Below are 23,584 nucleotides of genomic sequence, written 5' to 3'. Positions count from 1 at the left end.
GTATCAAATTGCATTTCAATCTCTAAGGTGAATTTCTCATTTATCAGGTTTGCATACTATTTTTTTATTATCTTAATTAAGCAATTACTTCTAACTTAAACGAAAAATTTACTTTAAAATCATACATTGTTACATTTTGTTACCATTTGAAGTGTTTTGCTATTTGTTCATATTTTTTAAATTATTTGACATACCCTAAAACGAAATCCTGGCTACGCCATTGAAAACAAGAGGCTGTCATGAAAGAACAAAAGGTCGGGTGAAGAAAGATGACATGATATGGGTCATTAGGGGTGGGAATTTGTTTGGTTTTTTGATTTCCTCGAATCGGTTTCTTCAGTTTGAAATTTTTTTTGGTCCAATTCGAAAACCGAACCAAATCGAATTCAACTTCTCTAGACCAAACCGAAAACCGAATTCTAATTCGATTTGCTTCGGTTTGAAAACCGAGGAAACCAAATATAAACTTAAAAAATTTCAAACATAAATTAAAATGTTTTTAACATAGAAACCTAAAGTCGCAAACAGGCTTATCTAAAGTTGCATACAAAATGATCCAAAGAGTAATTAGTTAAAATGATTTTTATTTTATTATTAATACTTTTATTTAATATAAAGTATAAAATATATTTTTTAATTAATTAATTTATGAAATTCGGTTTTTTCAGTTCGGTTTGGTTTAAACATCATAAGACCGAAGCTCGAACCAAAAACCAAATTCACAATTCGGTTTGGTCTCGAACCAAATCGAAAACCAAATTTGAATATGGTTCTGTTTAAAATCGATTTCGGTTCGATTTGGTTTTCGGGTTTTTCGGTTCCGGACCAAATAATTCTCACACCTATGGGCCATGCTCGGTTTTAGTTATTATGGGTCATAATTTTGAACAAAATATTTGATCTAAAAGTTACAATCTACAAAAAACTGTCATAAACTGTGGCATTGGCAATTTATTTATGGGAAGATAAAGTTAAATACAGAAAAGCAAATCAAAATTGATAATTTAAATTTGATTTGAAGGAAACAACAAGTTGTGTTGTTGAAATTGGAAAGTTATGGGGTATAAAACAAGTTTCAGCACAACGTAGAAGAAGTTTCAAACAAGTTTGCGGAGAAGAAACAATAAGGTTTTGATTGCAGGTATGGTAATGATGAACTCAAACTCGTTGTAGTGATGAATATGTTCCATAGGAATTGACATTTCAATTTGGTCTCAAATAGAATTATATTTTTCTTGAAGGTTATGGTCCTCACCCATGACATTAATAATATGGAATTTATTTAGAAATGCAAATTTTGATATTTAAAAATTTTCAAATAGTTATTCTCGTTAGAATACTATAACGTTACCTTAGTTACATTTAGATGCAAGCAAGGACTATGTGTAAGATCTGGGCACTATTTTATTCGTAAAGTTTGAAGATTTTCCAAGTTGGCATAAAATTATGTTTATTAGAAAAATTGCCGTTTCTTTTTGTACTCAGAGAAATCATCAAATGATGTTGGGAATTATGTAAATCATAAAATTTGTTATGTTGTATAAAAGCTGAATTATAAGTGAAAACCTTGTTTGATCGAACTTGGCATAGGAAGATTGAACCTAGTATGCAATAGGACGTGTTGGGCACCTTTAGATTCTATGAAGTGTTACATTGTCTTTGAAATTCTTGTTTGAGACTTGTAGGAGTTCAAGATTGCTTGCGATGTCCATCCCTAGAGCAAACAACGTTGAGGTGAGTTTCATGTGATTTACAAGGGGTTCATTGCACTAAATTTGTTGAATTGGAATGTGATTAATGTTTACGGGGTATTGTTGAAAATTGCATGATGTAAACTTTTAAATTGCATAAGTTTTATTTGTTGTACATTCGTATATGTGGAAAAATTGACATACTTAGGCGGCTTGGCTGTAGTGGAGCTTTGATAAATGCCTACTTTTGCTAGAAACTCGTACATGTGTGCTAAATACAACTTAGTTGAAAAGTGACCAGCAATATATATATATATATATATATATATATATATATATGTATTAATTGTTAACTTTTTATATTTATTAATTGTTAATTAGTCTTATTATTTGTCCATTGTCATTTAACATATAATTGAAAATTTCATAAAACGAATTTTGGTAAACTCAAAACATTTAGTTGTTTGTCAAAATGCAATTATAATTTGTTATTTTAGTTTGTTCGTGCATAGTTGTTAACCATTAGTTAATTATGGTATGTAGTGTAAATCAAAATGAAAAAGGAAATCGTTTTTTACAACTTTGTTAAACTAAAACATGCAAGTTCTTCTTATGCACATAAAGAGCCATGAAACCGAAGCTTGTAAATCGATAAAATCAAGTAGAAGCATAGCTATATAGGTGTAAGAGTGGGTCTTGGTCCACCCCACATCAATTTGAGGTGAAATAGTATTATATATAATTTATATTTCTTTTGAATAAAAAATGCTAAGCTGTGAATTATAACAAGGCCCACCCCATTCAAAACTTAAATTCATAATTTACCTGTTGAGACATGTCGATTAAAGAATCAAGGCAACAATTTTTTGAATGTATCAAATTGCATTTCAATCTCTAAGGTGAATTTCTCATTTATCAGGTTTGCATACTATTTTTTTATTATCTTAATTAAGCAATTACTTCTAACTTAAACGAAAAATTTACTTTAAAATCATACATTGTTACATTTTGTTACCATTTGAAGTGTTTTGCTATTTGTTCATATTTTTTAAATTATTTGACATACCCTAAAACGAAATCCTGGCTACGCCATTGAAAACAAGAGGCTGTCATGAAAGAACAAAAGGTCGGGTGAAGAAAGATGACATGATATGGGTCATTAGGGGTGGGAATTTGTTTGGTTTTTTGATTTCCTCGAATCGGTTTCTTCAGTTTGAAATTTTTTTTGGTCCAATTCGAAAACCGAACCAAATCGAATTCAACTTCTCTAGACCAAACCGAAAACCGAATTCTAATTCGATTTGCTTCGGTTTGAAAACCGAGGAAACCAAATATAAACTTAAAAAATTTCAAACATAAATTAAAATGTTTTTAACATAGAAACCTAAAGTCGCAAACAGGCTTATCTAAAGTTGCATACAAAATGATCCAAAGAGTAATTAGTTAAAATGATTTTTATTTTATTATTAATACTTTTATTTAATATAAAGTATAAAATATATTTTTTAATTAATTAATTTATGAAATTCGGTTTTTTCAGTTCGGTTTGGTTTAAACATCATAAGACCGAAGCTCGAACCAAAAACCAAATTCACAATTCGGTTTGGTCTCGAACCAAATCGAAAACCAAATTTGAATATGGTTCTGTTTAAAATCGATTTCGGTTCGATTTGGTTTTCGGGTTTTTCGGTTCCGGACCAAATAATTCTCACACCTATGGGCCATGCTCGGTTTTAGTTATTATGGGTCATAATTTTGAACAAAATATTTGATCTAAAAGTTACAATCTACAAAAAACTGTCATAAACTGTGGCATTGGCAATTTATTTATGGGAAGATAAAGTTAAATACAGAAAAGCAAATCAAAATTGATAATTTAAATTTGATTTGAAGGAAACAACAAGTTGTGTTGTTGAAATTGGAAAGTTATGGGGTATAAAACAAGTTTCAGCACAACGTAGAAGAAGTTTCAAACAAGTTTGCGGAGAAGAAACAATAAGGTTTTGATTGCAGGTATGGTAATGATGAACTCAAACTCGTTGTAGTGATGAATATGTTCCATAGGAATTGACATTTCAATTTGGTCTCAAATAGAATTATATTTTTCTTGAAGGTTATGGTCCTCACCCATGACATTAATAATATGGAATTTATTTAGAAATGCAAATTTTGATATTTAAAAATTTTCAAATAGTTATTCTCGTTAGAATACTATAACGTTACCTTAGTTACATTTAGATGCAAGCAAGGACTATGTGTAAGATCTGGGCACTATTTTATTCGTAAAGTTTGAAGATTTTCCAAGTTGGCATAAAATTATGTTTATTAGAAAAATTGCCGTTTCTTTTTGTACTCAGAGAAATCATCAAATGATGTTGGGAATTATGTAAATCATAAAATTTGTTATGTTGTATAAAAGCTGAATTATAAGTGAAAACCTTGTTTGATCGAACTTGGCATAGGAAGATTGAACCTAGTATGCAATAGGACGTGTTGGGCACCTTTAGATTCTATGAAGTGTTACATTGTCTTTGAAATTCTTGTTTGAGACTTGTAGGAGTTCAAGATTGCTTGCGATGTCCATCCCTAGAGCAAACAACGTTGAGGTGAGTTTCATGTGATTTACAAGGGGTTCATTGCACTAAATTTGTTGAATTGGAATGTGATTAATGTTTACGGGGTATTGTTGAAAATTGCATGATGTAAACTTTTAAATTGCATAAGTTTTATTTGTTGTACATTCGTATATGTGGAAAAATTGACATACTTAGGCGGCTTGGCTGTAGTGGAGCTTTGATAAATGCCTACTTTTGCTAGAAACTCGTACATGTGTGCTAAATACAACTTAGTTGAAAAGTGACCAGCAATATATATATATATATATATATATATATATATATATATATACATATATGTATTAATTGTTAACTTTTTATATTTATTAATTGTTAATTAGTCTTATTATTTGTCCATTGTCATTTAACATATAATTGAAAATTTCATAAAACGAATTTTGGTAAACTCAAAACATTTAGTTGTTTGTCAAAATGCAATTATAATTTGTTATTTTAGTTTGTTCGTGCATAGTTGTTAACCATTAGTTAATTATGGTATGTAGTGTAAATCAAAATGAAAAAGGAAATCGTTTTTTACAACTTTGTTAAACTAAAACATGCAAGTTCTTCTTATGCACATAAAGAGCCATGAAACCGAAGCTTGTAAATCGATAAAATCAAGTAGAAGCATAGCTATATAGGTGTAAGAGTGGGTCTTGGTCCACCCCACATCAATTTGAGGTGAAATAGTATTATATATAATTTATATTTCTTTTGAATAAAAAATGCTAAGCTGTGAATTATAACAAGGCCCACCCCATTCAAAACTTAAATTCATAATTTACCTGTTGAGACATGTCGATTAAAGAATCAAGGCAACAATTTTTTGAATGTATCAAATTGCATTTCAATCTCTAAGGTGAATTTCTCATTTATCAGGTTTGCATACTATTTTTTTATTATCTTAATTAAGCAATTACTTCTAACTTAAACGAAAAATTTACTTTAAAATCATACATTGTTACATTTTGTTACCATTTGAAGTGTTTTGCTATTTGTTCATATTTTTTAAATTATTTGACATACCCTAAAACGAAATCCTGGCTACGCCATTGAAAACAAGAGGCTGTCATGAAAGAACAAAAGGTCGGGTGAAGAAAGATGACATGATATGGGTCATTAGGGGTGGGAATTTGTTTGGTTTTTTGATTTCCTCGAATCGGTTTCTTCAGTTTGAAATTTTTTTTGGTCCAATTCGAAAACCGAACCAAATCGAATTCAACTTCTCTAGACCAAACCGAAAACCGAATTCTAATTCGATTTGCTTCGGTTTGAAAACCGAGGAAACCAAATATAAACTTAAAAAATTTCAAACATAAATTAAAATGTTTTTAACATAGAAACCTAAAGTCGCAAACAGGCTTATCTAAAGTTGCATACAAAATGATCCAAAGAGTAATTAGTTAAAATGATTTTTATTTTATTATTAATACTTTTATTTAATATAAAGTATAAAATATATTTTTTAATTAATTAATTTATGAAATTCGGTTTTTTCAGTTCGGTTTGGTTTAAACATCATAAGACCGAAGCTCGAACCAAAAACCAAATTCACAATTCGGTTTGGTCTCGAACCAAATCGAAAACCAAATTTGAATATGGTTCTGTTTAAAATCGATTTCGGTTCGATTTGGTTTTCGGGTTTTTCGGTTCCGGACCAAATAATTCTCACACCTATGGGCCATGCTCGGTTTTAGTTATTATGGGTCATAATTTTGAACAAAATATTTGATCTAAAAGTTACAATCTACAAAAAACTGTCATAAACTGTGGCATTGGCAATTTATTTATGGGAAGATAAAGTTAAATACAGAAAAGCAAATCAAAATTGATAATTTAAATTTGATTTGAAGGAAACAACAAGTTGTGTTGTTGAAATTGGAAAGTTATGGGGTATAAAACAAGTTTCAGCACAACGTAGAAGAAGTTTCAAACAAGTTTGCGGAGAAGAAACAATAAGGTTTTGATTGCAGGTATGGTAATGATGAACTCAAACTCGTTGTAGTGATGAATATGTTCCATAGGAATTGACATTTCAATTTGGTCTCAAATAGAATTATATTTTTCTTGAAGGTTATGGTCCTCACCCATGACATTAATAATATGGAATTTATTTAGAAATGCAAATTTTGATATTTAAAAATTTTCAAATAGTTATTCTCGTTAGAATACTATAACGTTACCTTAGTTACATTTAGATGCAAGCAAGGACTATGTGTAAGATCTGGGCACTATTTTATTCGTAAAGTTTGAAGATTTTCCAAGTTGGCATAAAATTATGTTTATTAGAAAAATTGCCGTTTCTTTTTGTACTCAGAGAAATCATCAAATGATGTTGGGAATTATGTAAATCATAAAATTTGTTATGTTGTATAAAAGCTGAATTATAAGTGAAAACCTTGTTTGATCGAACTTGGCATAGGAAGATTGAACCTAGTATGCAATAGGACGTGTTGGGCACCTTTAGATTCTATGAAGTGTTACATTGTCTTTGAAATTCTTGTTTGAGACTTGTAGGAGTTCAAGATTGCTTGCGATGTCCATCCCTAGAGCAAACAACGTTGAGGTGAGTTTCATGTGATTTACAAGGGGTTCATTGCACTAAATTTGTTGAATTGGAATGTGATTAATGTTTACGGGGTATTGTTGAAAATTGCATGATGTAAACTTTTAAATTGCATAAGTTTTATTTGTTGTACATTCGTATATGTGGAAAAATTGACATACTTAGGCGGCTTGGCTGTAGTGGAGCTTTGATAAATGCCTACTTTTGCTAGAAACTCGTACATGTGTGCTAAATACAACTTAGTTGAAAAGTGACCAGCAATATATATATATATATATATATATATATATATATATATATATATATATATGTATTAATTGTTAACTTTTTATATTTATTAATTGTTAATTAGTCTTATTATTTGTCCATTGTCATTTAACATATAATTGAAAATTTCATAAAACGAATTTTGGTAAACTCAAAACATTTAGTTGTTTGTCAAAATGCAATTATAATTTGTTATTTTAGTTTGTTCGTGCATAGTTGTTAACCATTAGTTAATTATGGTATGTAGTGTAAATCAAAATGAAAAAGGAAATCGTTTTTTACAACTTTGTTAAACTAAAACATGCAAGTTCTTCTTATGCACATAAAGAGCCATGAAACAAGCTTGTAAATCGATAAAATCAAGTAGAAGCATAGCTATATAGGTGTAAGAGTGGGTCTTGGTCCACCCCACATCAATTTGAGGTGAAATAGTATTATATATAATTTATATTTCTTTTGAATAAAAAATGCTAAGCTGTGAATTATAACAAGGCCCACCCCATTCAAAACTTAAATTCATAATTTACCTGTTGAGACATGTCGATTAAAGAATCAAGGCAACAATTTTTTGAATGTATCAAATTGCATTTCAATCTCTAAGGTGAATTTCTCATTTATCAGGTTTGCATACTATTTTTTTATTATCTTAATTAAGCAATTACTTCTAACTTAAACGAAAAATTTACTTTAAAATCATACATTGTTACATTTTGTTACCATTTGAAGTGTTTTGCTATTTGTTCATATTTTTTAAATTATTTGACATACCCTAAAACGAAATCCTGGCTACGCCATTGAAAACAAGAGGCTGTCATGAAAGAACAAAAGGTCGGGTGAAGAAAGATGACATGATATGGGTCATTAGGGGTGGGAATTTGTTTGGTTTTTTGATTTCCTCGAATCGGTTTCTTCAGTTTGAAATTTTTTTTGGTCCAATTCGAAAACCGAACCAAATCGAATTCAACTTCTCTAGACCAAACCGAAAACCGAATTCTAATTCGATTTGCTTCGGTTTGAAAACCGAGGAAACCAAATATAAACTTAAAAAATTTCAAACATAAATTAAAATGTTTTTAACATAGAAACCTAAAGTCGCAAACAGGCTTATCTAAAGTTGCATACAAAATGATCCAAAGAGTAATTAGTTAAAATGATTTTTATTTTATTATTAATACTTTTATTTAATATAAAGTATAAAATATATTTTTTAATTAATTAATTTATGAAATTCGGTTTTTTCAGTTCGGTTTGGTTTAAACATCATAAGACCGAAGCTCGAACCAAAAACCAAATTCACAATTCGGTTTGGTCTCGAACCAAATCGAAAACCAAATTTGAATATGGTTCTGTTTAAAATCGATTTCGGTTCGATTTGGTTTTCGGGTTTTTCGGTTCCGGACCAAATAATTCTCACACCTATGGGCCATGCTCGGTTTTAGTTATTATGGGTCATAATTTTGAACAAAATATTTGATCTAAAAGTTACAATCTACAAAAAACTGTCATAAACTGTGGCATTGGCAATTTATTTATGGGAAGATAAAGTTAAATACAGAAAAGCAAATCAAAATTGATAATTTAAATTTGATTTGAAGGAAACAACAAGTTGTGTTGTTGAAATTGGAAAGTTATGGGGTATAAAACAAGTTTCAGCACAACGTAGAAGAAGTTTCAAACAAGTTTGCGGAGAAGAAACAATAAGGTTTTGATTGCAGGTATGGTAATGATGAACTCAAACTCGTTGTAGTGATGAATATGTTCCATAGGAATTGACATTTCAATTTGGTCTCAAATAGAATTATATTTTTCTTGAAGGTTATGGTCCTCACCCATGACATTAATAATATGGAATTTATTTAGAAATGCAAATTTTGATATTTAAAAATTTTCAAATAGTTATTCTCGTTAGAATACTATAACGTTACCTTAGTTACATTTAGATGCAAGCAAGGACTATGTGTAAGATCTGGGCACTATTTTATTCGTAAAGTTTGAAGATTTTCCAAGTTGGCATAAAATTATGTTTATTAGAAAAATTGCCGTTTCTTTTTGTACTCAGAGAAATCATCAATTGATGTTGGGAATTATGTAAATCATAAAATTTGTTATGTTGTATAAAAGCTGAATTATAAGTGAAAACCTTGTTTGATCGAACTTGGCATAGGAAGATTGAACCTAGTATGCAATAGGACGTGTTGGGCACCTTTAGATTCTATGAAGTGTTACATTGTCTTTGAAATTCTTGTTTGAGACTTGTAGGAGTTCAAGATTGCTTGCGATGTCCATCCCTAGAGCAAACAACGTTGAGGTGAGTTTCATGTGATTTACAAGGGGTTCATTGCACTAAATTTGTTGAATTGGAATGTGATTAATGTTTACGGGGTATTGTTGAAAATTGCATGATGTAAACTTTTAAATTGCATAAGTTTTAATTGTTGTACATTCGTATATGTGGAAAAATTGACATACTTAGGCGGCTTGGCTGTAGTGGAGCTTTGATAAATGCCTACTTTTGCTAGAAACTCGTACATGTGTGCTAAATACAACTTAGTTGAAAAGTGACCAGCAATATATATATATATATATATATATATATATATATATATATATATATATGTATTAATTGTTAACTTTTTATATTTATTAATTGTTAATTAGTCTTATTATTTGTCCATTGTCATTTAACATATAATTGAAAATTTCATAAAACGAATTTTGGTAAACTCAAAACATTTAGTTGTTTGTCAAAATGCAATTATAATTTGTTATTTTAGTTTGTTCGTGCATAGTTGTTAACCATTAGTTAATTATGGTATGTAGTGTAAATCAAAATGAAAAAGGAAATCGTTTTTTACAACTTTGTTAAACTAAAACATGCAAGTTCTTCTTATGCACATAAAGAGCCATGAAACCGAAGCTTGTAAATCGATAAAATCAAGTAGAAGCATAGCTATATAGGTGTAAGAGTGGGTCTTGGTCCACCCCACATCAATTTGAGGTGAAATAGTATTATATATAATTTATATTTCTTTTGAATAAAAAATGCTAAGCTGTGAATTATAACAAGGCCCACCCCATTCAAAACTTAAATTCATAATTTACCTGTTGAGACATGTCGATTAAAGAATCAAGGCAACAATTTTTTGAATGTATCAAATTGCATTTCAATCTCTAAGGTGAATTTCTCATTTATCAGGTTTGCATACTATTTTTTTATTATCTTAATTAAGCAATTACTTCTAACTTAAACGAAAAATTTACTTTAAAATCATACATTGTTACATTTTGTTACCATTTGAAGTGTTTTGCTATTTGTTCATATTTTTTAAATTATTTGACATACCCTAAAACGAAATCCTGGCTACGCCATTGAAAACAAGAGGCTGTCATGAAAGAACAAAAGGTCGGGTGAAGAAAGATGACATGATATGGGTCATTAGGGGTGGGAATTTGTTTGGTTTTTTGATTTCCTCGAATCGGTTTCTTCAGTTTGAAATTTTTTTTGGTCCAATTCGAAAACCGAACCAAATCGAATTCAACTTCTCTAGACCAAACCGAAAACCGAATTCTAATTCGATTTGCTTCGGTTTGAAAACCGAGGAAACCAAATATAAACTTAAAAAATTTCAAACATAAATTAAAATGTTTTTAACATAGAAACCTAAAGTCGCAAACAGGCTTATCTAAAGTTGCATACAAAATGATCCAAAGAGTAATTAGTTAAAATGATTTTTATTTTATTATTAATACTTTTATTTAATATAAAGTATAAAATATATTTTTTAATTAATTAATTTATGAAATTCGGTTTTTTCAGTTCGGTTTGGTTTAAACATCATAAGACCGAAGCTCGAACCAAAAACCAAATTCACAATTCGGTTTGGTCTCGAACCAAATCGAAAACCAAATTTGAATATGGTTCTGTTTAAAATCGATTTCGGTTCGATTTGGTTTTCGGGTTTTTCGGTTCCGGACCAAATAATTCTCACACCTATGGGCCATGCTCGGTTTTAGTTATTATGGGTCATAATTTTGAACAAAATATTTGATCTAAAAGTTACAATCTACAAAAAACTGTCATAAACTGTGGCATTGGCAATTTATTTATGGGAAGATAAAGTTAAATACAGAAAAGCAAATCAAAATTGATAATTTAAATTTGATTTGAAGGAAACAACAAGTTGTGTTGTTGAAATTGGAAAGTTATGGGGTATAAAACAAGTTTCAGCACAACGTAGAAGAAGTTTCAAACAAGTTTGCGGAGAAGAAACAATAAGGTTTTGATTGCAGGTATGGTAATGATGAACTCAAACTCGTTGTAGTGATGAATATGTTCCATAGGAATTGACATTTCAATTTGGTCTCAAATAGAATTATATTTTTCTTGAAGGTTATGGTCCTCACCCATGACATTAATAATATGGAATTTATTTAGAAATGCAAATTTTGATATTTAAAAATTTTCAAATAGTTATTCTCGTTAGAATACTATAACGTTACCTTAGTTACATTTAGATGCAAGCAAGGACTATGTGTAAGATCTGGGCACTATTTTATTCGTAAAGTTTGAAGATTTTCCAAGTTGGCATAAAATTATGTTTATTAGAAAAATTGCCGTTTCTTTTTGTACTCAGAGAAATCATCAAATGATGTTGGGAATTATGTAAATCATAAAATTTGTTATGTTGTATAAAAGCTGAATTATAAGTGAAAACCTTGTTTGATCGAACTTGGCATAGGAAGATTGAACCTAGTATGCAATAGGACGTGTTGGGCACCTTTAGATTCTATGAAGTGTTACATTGTCTTTGAAATTCTTGTTTGAGACTTGTAGGAGTTCAAGATTGCTTGCGATGTCCATCCCTAGAGCAAACAACGTTGAGGTGAGTTTCATGTGATTTACAAGGGGTTCATTGCACTAAATTTGTTGAATTGGAATGCGATTAATGTTACGGGGTATTGTTGAAAATTGCATGATGTAAACTTTTAAATTGCATAAGTTTTATTTGTTGTACATTCGTATATGTGGAAAAATTGACATACTTAGGCGGCTTGGCTGTAGTGGAGCTTTGATAAATGCCTACTTTTGCTAGAAACTCGTACATGTGTGCTAAATACAACTTAGTTGAAAAGTGACCAGCAATATATATATATATATATATATATATATATATATATATATATATATATATATATATATATATATATGTATTAATTGTTAACTTTTTATATTTATTAATTGTTAATTAGTCTTATTATTTGTCCATTGTCATGTAACATATAATTGAAAATTTCATAAAACGAATTTTGGTAAACTCAAAACATTTAGTTGTTTGTCAAAATGCAATTATAATTTGTTATTTTAGTTTGTTCGTGCATAGTTGTTAACCATTAGTTAATTATGGTATGTAGTGTAAATCAAAATGAAAAAGGAAATCGTTTTTTACAACTTTGTTAAACTAAAACATGCAAGTTCTTCTTATGCACATAAAGAGCCATGAAACCGAAGCTTGTAAATCGATAAAATCAAGTAGAAGCATAGCTATATAGGTGTAAGAGTGGGTCTTGGTCCACCCCACATCAATTTGAGGTGAAATAGTATTATATATAATTTATATTTCTTTTGAATAAAAAATGCTAAGCTGTGAATTATAACAAGGCCCACCCCATTCAAAACTTAAATTCATAATTTACCTGTTGAGACATGTCGATTAAAGAATCAAGGCAACAATTTTTTGAATGTATCAAATTGCATTTCAATCTCTAAGGTGAATTTCTCATTTATCAGGTTTGCATACTATTTTTTTATTATCTTAATTAAGCAATTACTTCTAACTTAAACGAAAAATTTACTTTAAAATCATACATTGTTACATTTTGTTACCATTTGAAGTGTTTTGCTATTTGTTCATATTTTTTAAATTATTTGACATACCCTAAAACGAAATCCTGGCTACGCCATTGAAAACAAGAGGCTGTCATGAAAGAACAAAAGGTCGGGTGAAGAAAGATGACATGATATGGGTCATTAGGGGTGGGAATTTGTTTGGTTTTTTGATTTCCTCGAATCGGTTTCTTCAGTTTGAAATTTTTTTTGGTCCAATTCGAAAACCGAACCAAATCGAATTCAACTTCTCTAGACCAAACCGAAAACCGAATTCTAATTCGATTTGCTTCGGTTTGAAAACCGAGGAAACCAAATATAAACTTAAAAAATTTCAAACATAAATTAAAATGTTTTTAACATAGAAACCTAAAGTCGCAAACAGGCTTATCTAAAGTTGCATACAAAATGATCCAAAGAGTAATTAGTTAAAATGATTTTTATTTTATTATTAATACTTTTATTTAATATAAAGTATAAAATATATTTTTTAATTAATTAATTTATGAAATTCGGTTTTTTCAGTTCGGTTTGGTTTAAACATCATAAGACCGAAGCTCGAACCAAAAACCAAATTCACAATTCGGTTTGGTCTCGAACCAAATCGAAAACCAAATTTGAATATGGTTCTGTTTAAAATCGATTTCGGTTCGATTTGGTTTTCGGGTTTTTCGGTTCCGGACCAAATAATTCTCACACCTATGGGCCATGCTCGGTTTTAGTTATTATGGGTCATAATTTTGAACAAAATATTTAATCTAAAAGTTACAATCTACAAAAAACTGTCATAAACTGTGGCATTGGCAATTTATTTATGGGAAGATAAAGTTAAATACAGAAAAGCAAATCAAAATTGATAATTTAAATTTGATTTGAAGGAAACAACAAGTTGTGTTGTTGAAATTGGAAAGTTATGGGGTATAAAACAAGTTTCAGCACAACGTAGAAGAAGTTTCAAACAAGTTTGCGGAGAAGAAACAATAAGGTTTTGATTGCAGGTATGGTAATGATGAACTCAAACTCGTTGTAGTGATGAATATGTTCCATAGGAATTGACATTTCAATTTGGTCTCAAATAGAATTATATTTTTCTTGAAGGTTATGGTCCTCACCCATGACATTAATAATATGGAATTTATTTAGAAATGCAAATTTTGATATTTAAAAATTTTCAAATAGTTATTCTCGTTAGAATACTATAACGTTACCTTAGTTACATTTAGATGCAAGCAAGGACTATGTGTAAGATCTGGGCACTATTTTATTCGTAAAGTTTGAAGATTTTCCAAGTTGGCATAAAATTATGTTTATTAGAAAAATTGCCGTTTCTTTTTGTACTCAGAGAAATCATCAAATGATGTTGGGAATTATGTAAATCATAAAATTTGTTATGTTGTATAAAAGCTGAATTATAAGTGAAAACCTTGTTTGATCGAACTTGGCATAGGAAGATTGAACCTAGTATGCAATAGGACGTGTTGGGCACCTTTAGATTCTATGAAGTGTTACATTGTCTTTGAAATTCTTGTTTGAGACTTGTAGGAGTTCAAGATTGCTTGCGATGTCCATCCCTAGAGCAAACAACGTTGAGGTGAGTTTCATGTGATTTACAAGGGGTTCATTCCACTAAATTTGTTGAATTGGAATGTGATTAATGTTTACGGGGTATTGTTGAAAATTGCATGATGTAAACTTTTAAATTGCATAAGTTTTATTTGTTGTACATTCGTATATGTGGAAAAATTGACATACTTAGGCGGCTTGGCTGTAGTGGAGCTTTGATAAATGCCTACTTTTGCTAGAAACTCGTACATGTGTGCTAAATACAACTTAGTTGAAAAGTGACCAGCAATATATATATATATATATATATATATATATATATATATATATATATATATATATATGTATTAATTGTTAACTTTTTATATTTATTAATTGTTAATTAGTCTTATTATTTGTCCATTGTCATTTAACATATAATTGAAAATTTCATAAAACGAATTTTGGTAAACTCAAAACATTTAGTTGTTTGTCAAAATGCAATTATAATTTGTTATTTTAGTTTGTTCGTGCATAGTTGTTAACCATTAGTTAATTATGGTATGTAGTGTAAATCAAAATGAAAAAGGAAATCGTTTTTTACAACTTTGTTAAACTAAAACATGCAAGTTCTTCTTATGCACATAAAGAGCCATGAAACCGAAGCTTGTAAATCGATAAAATCAAGTAGAAGCATAGCTATATAGGTGTAAGAGTGGGTCTTGGTCCACCCCACATCAATTTGAGGTGAAATAGTATTATATATAATTTATATTTCTTTTGAATAAAAAATGCTAAGCTGTGAATTATAACAAGGCCCACCCCATTCAAAACTTAAATTCATAATTTACCTGTTGAGACATGTCGATTAAAGAATCAAGGCAACAATTTTTTGAATGTATCAAATTGCATTTCAATCTCTAAGGTGAATTTCTCATTTATCAGGTTTGCATACTATTTTTTTATTATCTTAATTAAGCAATTACTTCTAACTTAAACGAAAAATTTACTTTAAAATCATACATTGTTACATTTTGTTACCATTTGAAGTGTTTTGCTATTTGTTCATATTTTTTAAATTATTTGACATACCCTAAAACGAAATCCTGGCTACGCCATTGAAAACAAGAGGCTGTCATGAAAGAACAAAAGGTCGGGTGAAGAAAGATGACATGATATGGGTCATTAGGGGTGGGAATTTGTTTGGTTTTTTGATTTCCTCGAATCGGTTTCTTCAGTTTGAAATTTTTTTTGGTCCAATTCGAAAACCGAACCAAATCGAATTCAACTTCTCTAGACCAAACCGAAAACCGAATTCTAATTCGATTTGCTTCGGTTTGAAAACCGAGGAAACCAAATATAAACTTAAAAAATTTCAAACATAAATTAAAATGTTTTTAACATAGAAACCTAAAGTCGCAAACAGGCTTATCTAAAGTTGCATACAAAATGATCCAAAGAGTAATTAGTTAAAATGATTTTTATTTTATTATTAATACTTTTATTTAATATAAAGTATAAAATATATTTTTTAATTAATTAATTTATGAAATTCGGTTTTTTCAGTTCGGTTTGGTTTAAACATCATAAGACCGAAGCTCGAACCAAAAACCAAATTCACAATTCGGTTTGGTCTCGAACCAAATCGAAAACCAAATTTGAATATGGTTCTGTTTAAAATCGATTTCGGTTCGATTTGGTTTTCGGGTTTTTCGGTTCCGGACCAAATAATTCTCACACCTATGGGCCATGCTCGGTTTTAGTTATTATGGGTCATAATTTTGAACAAAATATTTAATCTAAAAGTTACAATCTACAAAAAACTGTCATAAACTGTGGCATTGGCAATTTATTTATGGGAAGATAAAGTTAAATACAGAAAAGCAAATCAAAATTGATAATTTAAATTTGATTTGAAGGAAACAACAAGTTGTGTTGTTGAAATTGGAAAGTTATGGGGTATAAAACAAGTTTCAGCACAACGTAGAAGAAGTTTCAAACAAGTTTGCGGAGAAGAAACAATAAGGTTTTGATTGCAGGTATGGTAATGATGAACTCAAACTCGTTGTAGTGATGAATATGTTCCATAGGAATTGACATTTCAATTTGGTCTCAAATAGAATTATATTTTTCTTGAAGGTTATGGTCCTCACCCATGACATTAATAATATGGAATTTATTTAGAAATGCAAATTTTGATATTTAAAAATTTTCAAATAGTTATTCTCGTTAGAATACTATAACGTTACCTTAGTTACATTTAGATGCAAGCAAGGACTATGTGTAAGATCTGGGCACTATTTTATTCGTAAAGTTTGAAGATTTTCCAAGTTGGCATAAAATTATGTTTATTAGAAAAATTGCCGTTTCTTTTTGTACTCAGAGAAATCATCAAATGATGTTGGGAATTATGTAAATCATAAAATTTGTTATGTTGTATAAAAGCTGAATTATAAGTGAAAACCTTGTTTGATCGAACTTGGCATAGGAAGATTGAACCTAGTATGCAATAGGACGTGTTGGGCACCTTTAGATTCTATGAAGTGTTACATTGTCTTTGAAATTCTTGTTTGAGACTTGTAGGGGTTCAAGATTGCTTGCGATGTCCATCCCTAGAGCAAACAACGTTGAGGTGAGTTTCATGTGATTTACAAGGGGTTCATTGCACTAAATTTGTTGAATTGGAATGTGATTAATGTTACGGGGTATTGTTGAAAATTGCATGATGTAAACTTTTAAATTGCATAAGTTTTATTTGTTGTACATTCGTATATGTGGAAAAATTGACATACTTAGGCGGCTTGGCTGTAGTGGAGCTTTGATAAATGCCTACTTTTGCTAGAAACTCGTACATGTGTGCTAAATACAACTTAGTTGAAAAGTGACCAGCAATATATATATATATATATATATATATATATATATATATATATATATATATATATATATATATATGTATTAATTGTTAACTTTTTATATTTATTAATTGTTAATTAGTCTTATTATTTGTCCATTGTCATTTAACATATAATTGAAAATTTCATAAAACGAATTTTGGTAAACTCAAAACATTTAGTTGTTTGTCAAAATGCAATTATAATTTGTTATTTTAGTTTGTTCGTGCATAGTTGTTAACCATTAGTTAATTATGGTATGTAGTGTAAATCAAAATGAAAAAGGAAATCGTTTTTTACAACTTTGTTAAACTAAAACATGCAAGTTCTTCTTATGCACATAAAGAGCCATGAAACCGAAGCTTGTAAATCGATAAAATCAAGTAGAAGCATAGCTATATAGGTGTAAGAGTGGGTCTTGGTCCACCCCACATCAATTTGAGGTGAAATAGTATTATATATAATTTATATTTCTTTTGAATAAAAAATGCTAAGCTGTGAATTATAACAAGGCCCACCCCATTCAAAACTTAAATTCATAATTTACCTGTTGAGACATGTCGATTAAAGAATCAAGGCAACAATTTTTTGAATGTATCAAATTGCATTTCAATCTCTAAGGTGAATTTCTCATTTATCAGGTTTGCATACTATTTTTTTATTATCTTAATTAAGCAATTACTTCTAACTTAAACGAAAAATTTACTTTAAAATCATACATTGTTACATTTTGTTACCATTTGAAGTGTTTTGCTATTTGTTCATATTTTTTAAATTATTTGACATACCCTAAAACGAAATCCTGGCTACGCCATTGAAAACAAGAGGCTGTCATGAAAGAACAAAAGGTCGGGTGAAGAAAGATGACATGATATGGGTCATTAGGGGTGGGAATTTGTTTGGTTTTTTGATTTCCTCGAATCGGTTTCTTCAGTTTGAAATTTTTTTTGGTCCAATTCGAAAACCGAACCAAATCGAATTCAACTTCTCTAGACCAAACCGAAAACCGAATTCTAATTCGATTTGCTTCGGTTTGAAAACCGAGGAAACCAAATATAAACTTAAAAAATTTCAAACATAAATTAAAATGTTTTTAACATAGAAACCTAAAGTCGCAAACAGGCTTATCTAAAGTTGCATACAAAATGATCCAAAGAGTAATTAGTTAAAATGATTTTTATTTTATTATTAATACTTTTATTTAATATAAAGTATAAAATATATTTTTTAATTAATTAATTTATGAAATTCGGTTTTTTCAGTTCGGTTTGGTTTAAACATCATAAGACCGAAGCTCGAACCAAAAACCAAATTCACAGTTCGGTTTGGTCTCGAACCAAATCGAAAACCAAATTTGAATATGGTTCTGTTTAAAATCGATTTCGGTTCGATTTGGTTTTCGGGTTTTTCGGTTCCGGACCAAATAATTCTCACACCTATGGGCCATGCTCGGTTTTAGTTATTATGGGTCATAATTTTGAACAAAATATTTAATCTAAAAGTTACAATCTACAAAAAACTGTCATAAACTGTGGCATTGGCAATTTATTTATGGGAAGATAAAGTTAAATACAGAAAAGCAAATCAAAATTGATAATTTAAATTTGATTTGAAGGAAACAACAAGTTGTGTTGTTGAAATTGGAAAGTTATGGGGTATAAAACAAGTTTCAGCACAACGTAGAAGAAGTTTCAAACAAGTTTGCGGAGAAGAAACAATAAGGTTTTGATTGCAGGTATGGTAATGATGAACTCAAACTCGTTGTAGTGATGAATATGTTCCATAGGAATTGACATTTCAATTTGGTCTCAAATAGAATTATATTTTTCTTGAAGGTTATGGTCCTCACCCATGACATTAATAATATGGAATTTATTTAGAAATGCAAATTTTGATATTTAAAAATTTTCAAATAGTTATTCTCGTTAGAATACTATAACGTTACCTTAGTTACATTTAGATGCAAGCAAGGACTATGTGTAAGATCTGGGCACTATTTTATTCGTAAAGTTTGAAGATTTTCCAAGTTGGCATAAAATTATGTTTATTAGAAAAATTGCCGTTTCTTTTTGTACTCAGAGAAATCATCAATTGATGTTGGGAATTATGTAAATCATAAAATTTGTTATGTTGTATAAAAGCTGAATTATAAGTGAAAACCTTGTTTGATCGAACTTGGCATAGGAAGATTGAACCTAGTATGCAATAGGACGTGTTGGGCACCTTTAGATTCTATGAAGTGTTACATTGTCTTTGAAATTCTTGTTTGAGACTTGTAGGAGTTCAAGATTGCTTGCGATGTCCATCCCTAGAGCAAACAACGTTGAGGTGAGTTTCATGTGATTTACAAGGGGTTCATTGCACTAAATTTGTTGAATTGGAATGTGATTAATGTTTACGGGGTATTGTTGAAAATTGCATGATGTAAACTTTTAAATTGCATAAGTTTTATTTGTTGTACATTCGTATATGTGGAAAAATTGACATACTTAGGCGGCTTGGCTGTAGTGGAGCTTTGATAAATGCCTACTTTTGCTAGAAACTCGTACATGTGTGCTAAATACAACTTAGTTGAAAAGTGACCAGCAATATATATATATATATATATATATATATATATATATATATATATATATATATATATGTATTAATTGTTAACTTTTTATATTTATTAATTGTTAATTAGTCTTATTATTTGTCCATTGTCATTTAACATATAATTGAAAATTTCATAAAACGAATTTTGGTAAACTCAAAACATTTAGTTGTTTGTCAAAATGCAATTATAATTTGTTATTTTAGTTTGTTCGTGCATAGTTGTTAACCATTAGTTAATTATGGTATGTAGTGTAAATCAAAATGAAAAAGGAAATCGTTTTTTACAACTTTGTTAAACTAAAACATGCAAGTTCTTCTTATGCACATAAAGAGCCATGAAACCGAAGCTTGTAAATCGATAAAATCAAGTAGAAGCATAGCTATATAGGTGTAAGAGTGGGTCTTGGTCCACCCCACATCAATTTGAGGTGAAATAGTATTATATATAATTTATATTTCTTTTGAATAAAAAATGCTAAGCTGTGAATTATAACAAGGCCCACCCCATTCAAAACTTAAATTCATAATTTACCTGTTGAGACATGTCGATTAAAGAATCAAGGCAACAATTTTTTGAATGTATCAAATTGCATTTCAATCTCTAAGGTGAATTTCTCATTTATCAGGTTTGCATACTATTTTTTTATTATCTTAATTAAGCAATTACTTCTAACTTAAACGAAAAATTTACTTTAAAATCATACATTGTTACATTTTGTTACCATTTGAAGTGTTTTGCTATTTGTTCATATTTTTTAAATTATTTGACATACCCTAAAACGAAATCCTGGCTACGCCATTGAAAACAAGAGGCTGTCATGAAAGAACAAAAGGTCGGGTGAAGAAAGATGACATGATATGGGTCATTAGGGGTGGGAATTTGTTTGGTTTTTTGATTTCCTCGAATCGGTTTCTTCAGTTTGAAATTTTTTTTGGTCCAATTCGAAAACCGAACCAAATCGAATTCAACTTCTCTAGACCAAACCGAAAACCGAATTCTAATTCGATTTGGTTCGGTTTGAAAACCGAGGAAACCAAATATAAACTTAAAAAATTTCAAACATAAATTAAAATGTTTTTAACATAGAAACCTAAAGTCGCAAACAGGCTTATCTAAAGTTGCATACAAAATGATCCAAAGAGTAATTAGTTAAAATGATTTTTATTTTATTATTAATACTTTTATTTAATATAAAGTATAAAATATATTTTTTAATTAATTAATTTATGAAATTCGGTTTTTTCAGTTCGGTTTGGTTTAAACATCATAAGACCGAAGCTCGAACCAAAAACCAAATTCACAATTCGGTTTGGTCTCGAACCAAATCGAAAACCAAATTTGAATATGGTTCTGTTTAAAATCGATTTCGGTTCGATTTGGTTTTCGGGTTTTTCGGTTCCGGACCAAATAATTCTCACACCTATGGGCCATGCTCGGTTTTAGTTATTATGGGTCATAATTTTGAACAAAATATTTGATCTAAAAGTTACAATCTACAAAAAACTGTCATAAACTGTGGCATTGGCAATTTATTTATGGGAAGATAAAGTTAAATACAGAAAAGCAAATCAAAATTGATAATTTAAATTTGATTTGAAGGAAACAACAAGTTGTGTTGTTGAAATTGGAAAGTTATGGGGTATAAAACAAGTTTCAGCACAACGTAGAAGAAGTTTCAAACAAGTTTGCGGAGAAGAAACAATAAGGTTTTGATTGCAGGTATGGTAATGATGAACTCAAACTCGTTGTAGTGATGAATATGTTCCATAGGAATTGACATTTCAATTTGGTCTCAAATAGAATTATATTTTTCTTGAAGGTTATGGTCCTCACCCATGACATTAATAATATGGAATTTATTTAGAAATGCAAATTTTGATATTTAAAAATTTTCAAATAGTTATTCTCGTTAGAATACTATAACGTTACCTTAGTTACATTTAGATGCAAGCAAGGACTATGTGTAAGATCTGGGCACTATTTTATTCGTAAAGTTTGAAGATTTTCCAAGTTGGCATAAAATTATGTTTATTAGAAAAATTGCCGTTTCTTTTTGTACTCAGAGAAATCATCAAATGATGTTGGGAATTATGTAAATCATAAAATTTGTTATGTTGTATAAAAGCTGAATTATAAGTGAAAACCTTGTTTGATCGAACTTGGCATAGGAAGATTGAACCTAGTATGCAATAGGACGTGTTGGGCACCTTTAGATTCTATGAAGTGTTACATTGTCTTTGAAATTCTTGTTTGAGACTTGTAGGAGTTCAAGATTGCTTGCGATGTCCATCCCTAGAGCAAACAACGTTGAGGTGAGTTTCATGTGATTTACAAGGGGTTCATTGCACTAAATTTGTTGAATTGGAATGTGATTAATGTTTACGGGGTATTGTTGAAAATTGCATGATGTAAACTTTTAAATTGCATAAGTTTTATTTGTTGTACATTCGTATATGTGGAAAAATTGACATACTTAGGCGGCTTGGCTGTAGTGGAGCTTTGATAAATGCCTACTTTTGCTAGAAACTCGTACATGTGTGCTAAATACAACTTAGTTGAAAAGTGACCAGCAATATATATATATATATATATATATATATATATATATATATATATGTATTAATTGTTAACTTTTTATATTTATTAATTGTTAATTAGTCTTATTATTTGTCCATTGTCATTTAACATATAATTGAAAATTTCATAAAACGAATTTTGGTAAACTCAAAACATTTAGTTGTTTGTCAAAATGCAATTATAATTTGTTATTTTAGTTTGTTCGTGCATAGTTGTTAACCATTAGTTAATTATGGTATGTAGTGTAAATCAAAATGAAAAAGGAAATCGTTTTTTACAACTTTGTTAAACTAAAACATGCAAGTTCTTCTTATGCACATAAAGAGCCATGAAACCGAAGCTTGTAAATCGATAAAATCAAGTAGAAGCATAGCTATATAGGTGTAAGAGTGGGTCTTGGTCCACCCCACATCAATTTGAGGTGAAATAGTATTATATATAATTTATATTTCTTTTGAATAAAAAATGCTAAGCTGTGAATTATAACAAGGCCCACCCCATTCAAAACTTAAATTCATAATTTACCTGTTGAGACATGTCGATTAAAGAATCAAGGCAACAATTTTTTGAATGTATCAAATTGCATTTCAATCTCTAAGGTGAATTTCTCATTTATCAGGTTTGCATACTATTTTTTTATTATCTTAATTAAGCAATTACTTCTAACTTAAACGAAAAATTTACTTTAAAATCATACATTGTTACATTTTGTTACCATTTGAAGTGTTTTGCTATTTGTTCATATTTTTTAAATTATTTGACATACCCTAAAACGAAATCCTGGCTACGCCATTGAAAACAAGAGGCTGTCATGAAAGAACAAAAGGTCGGGTGAAGAAAGATGACATGATATGGGTCATTAGGGGTGGGAATTTGTTTGGTTTTTTGATTTCCTCGAATCGGTTTCTTCAGTTTGAAATTTTTTTTGGTCCAATTCGAAAACCGAACC

Source organism: Lactuca sativa, chromosome 1 (genome assembly GCF_002870075.4).
Source record: "Lactuca sativa cultivar Salinas chromosome 1, Lsat_Salinas_v11, whole genome shotgun sequence".
Classification (NCBI taxonomy): domain Eukaryota; kingdom Viridiplantae; phylum Streptophyta; class Magnoliopsida; order Asterales; family Asteraceae; genus Lactuca; species Lactuca sativa.
This window is presented reverse-complemented; position numbering follows the sequence as displayed.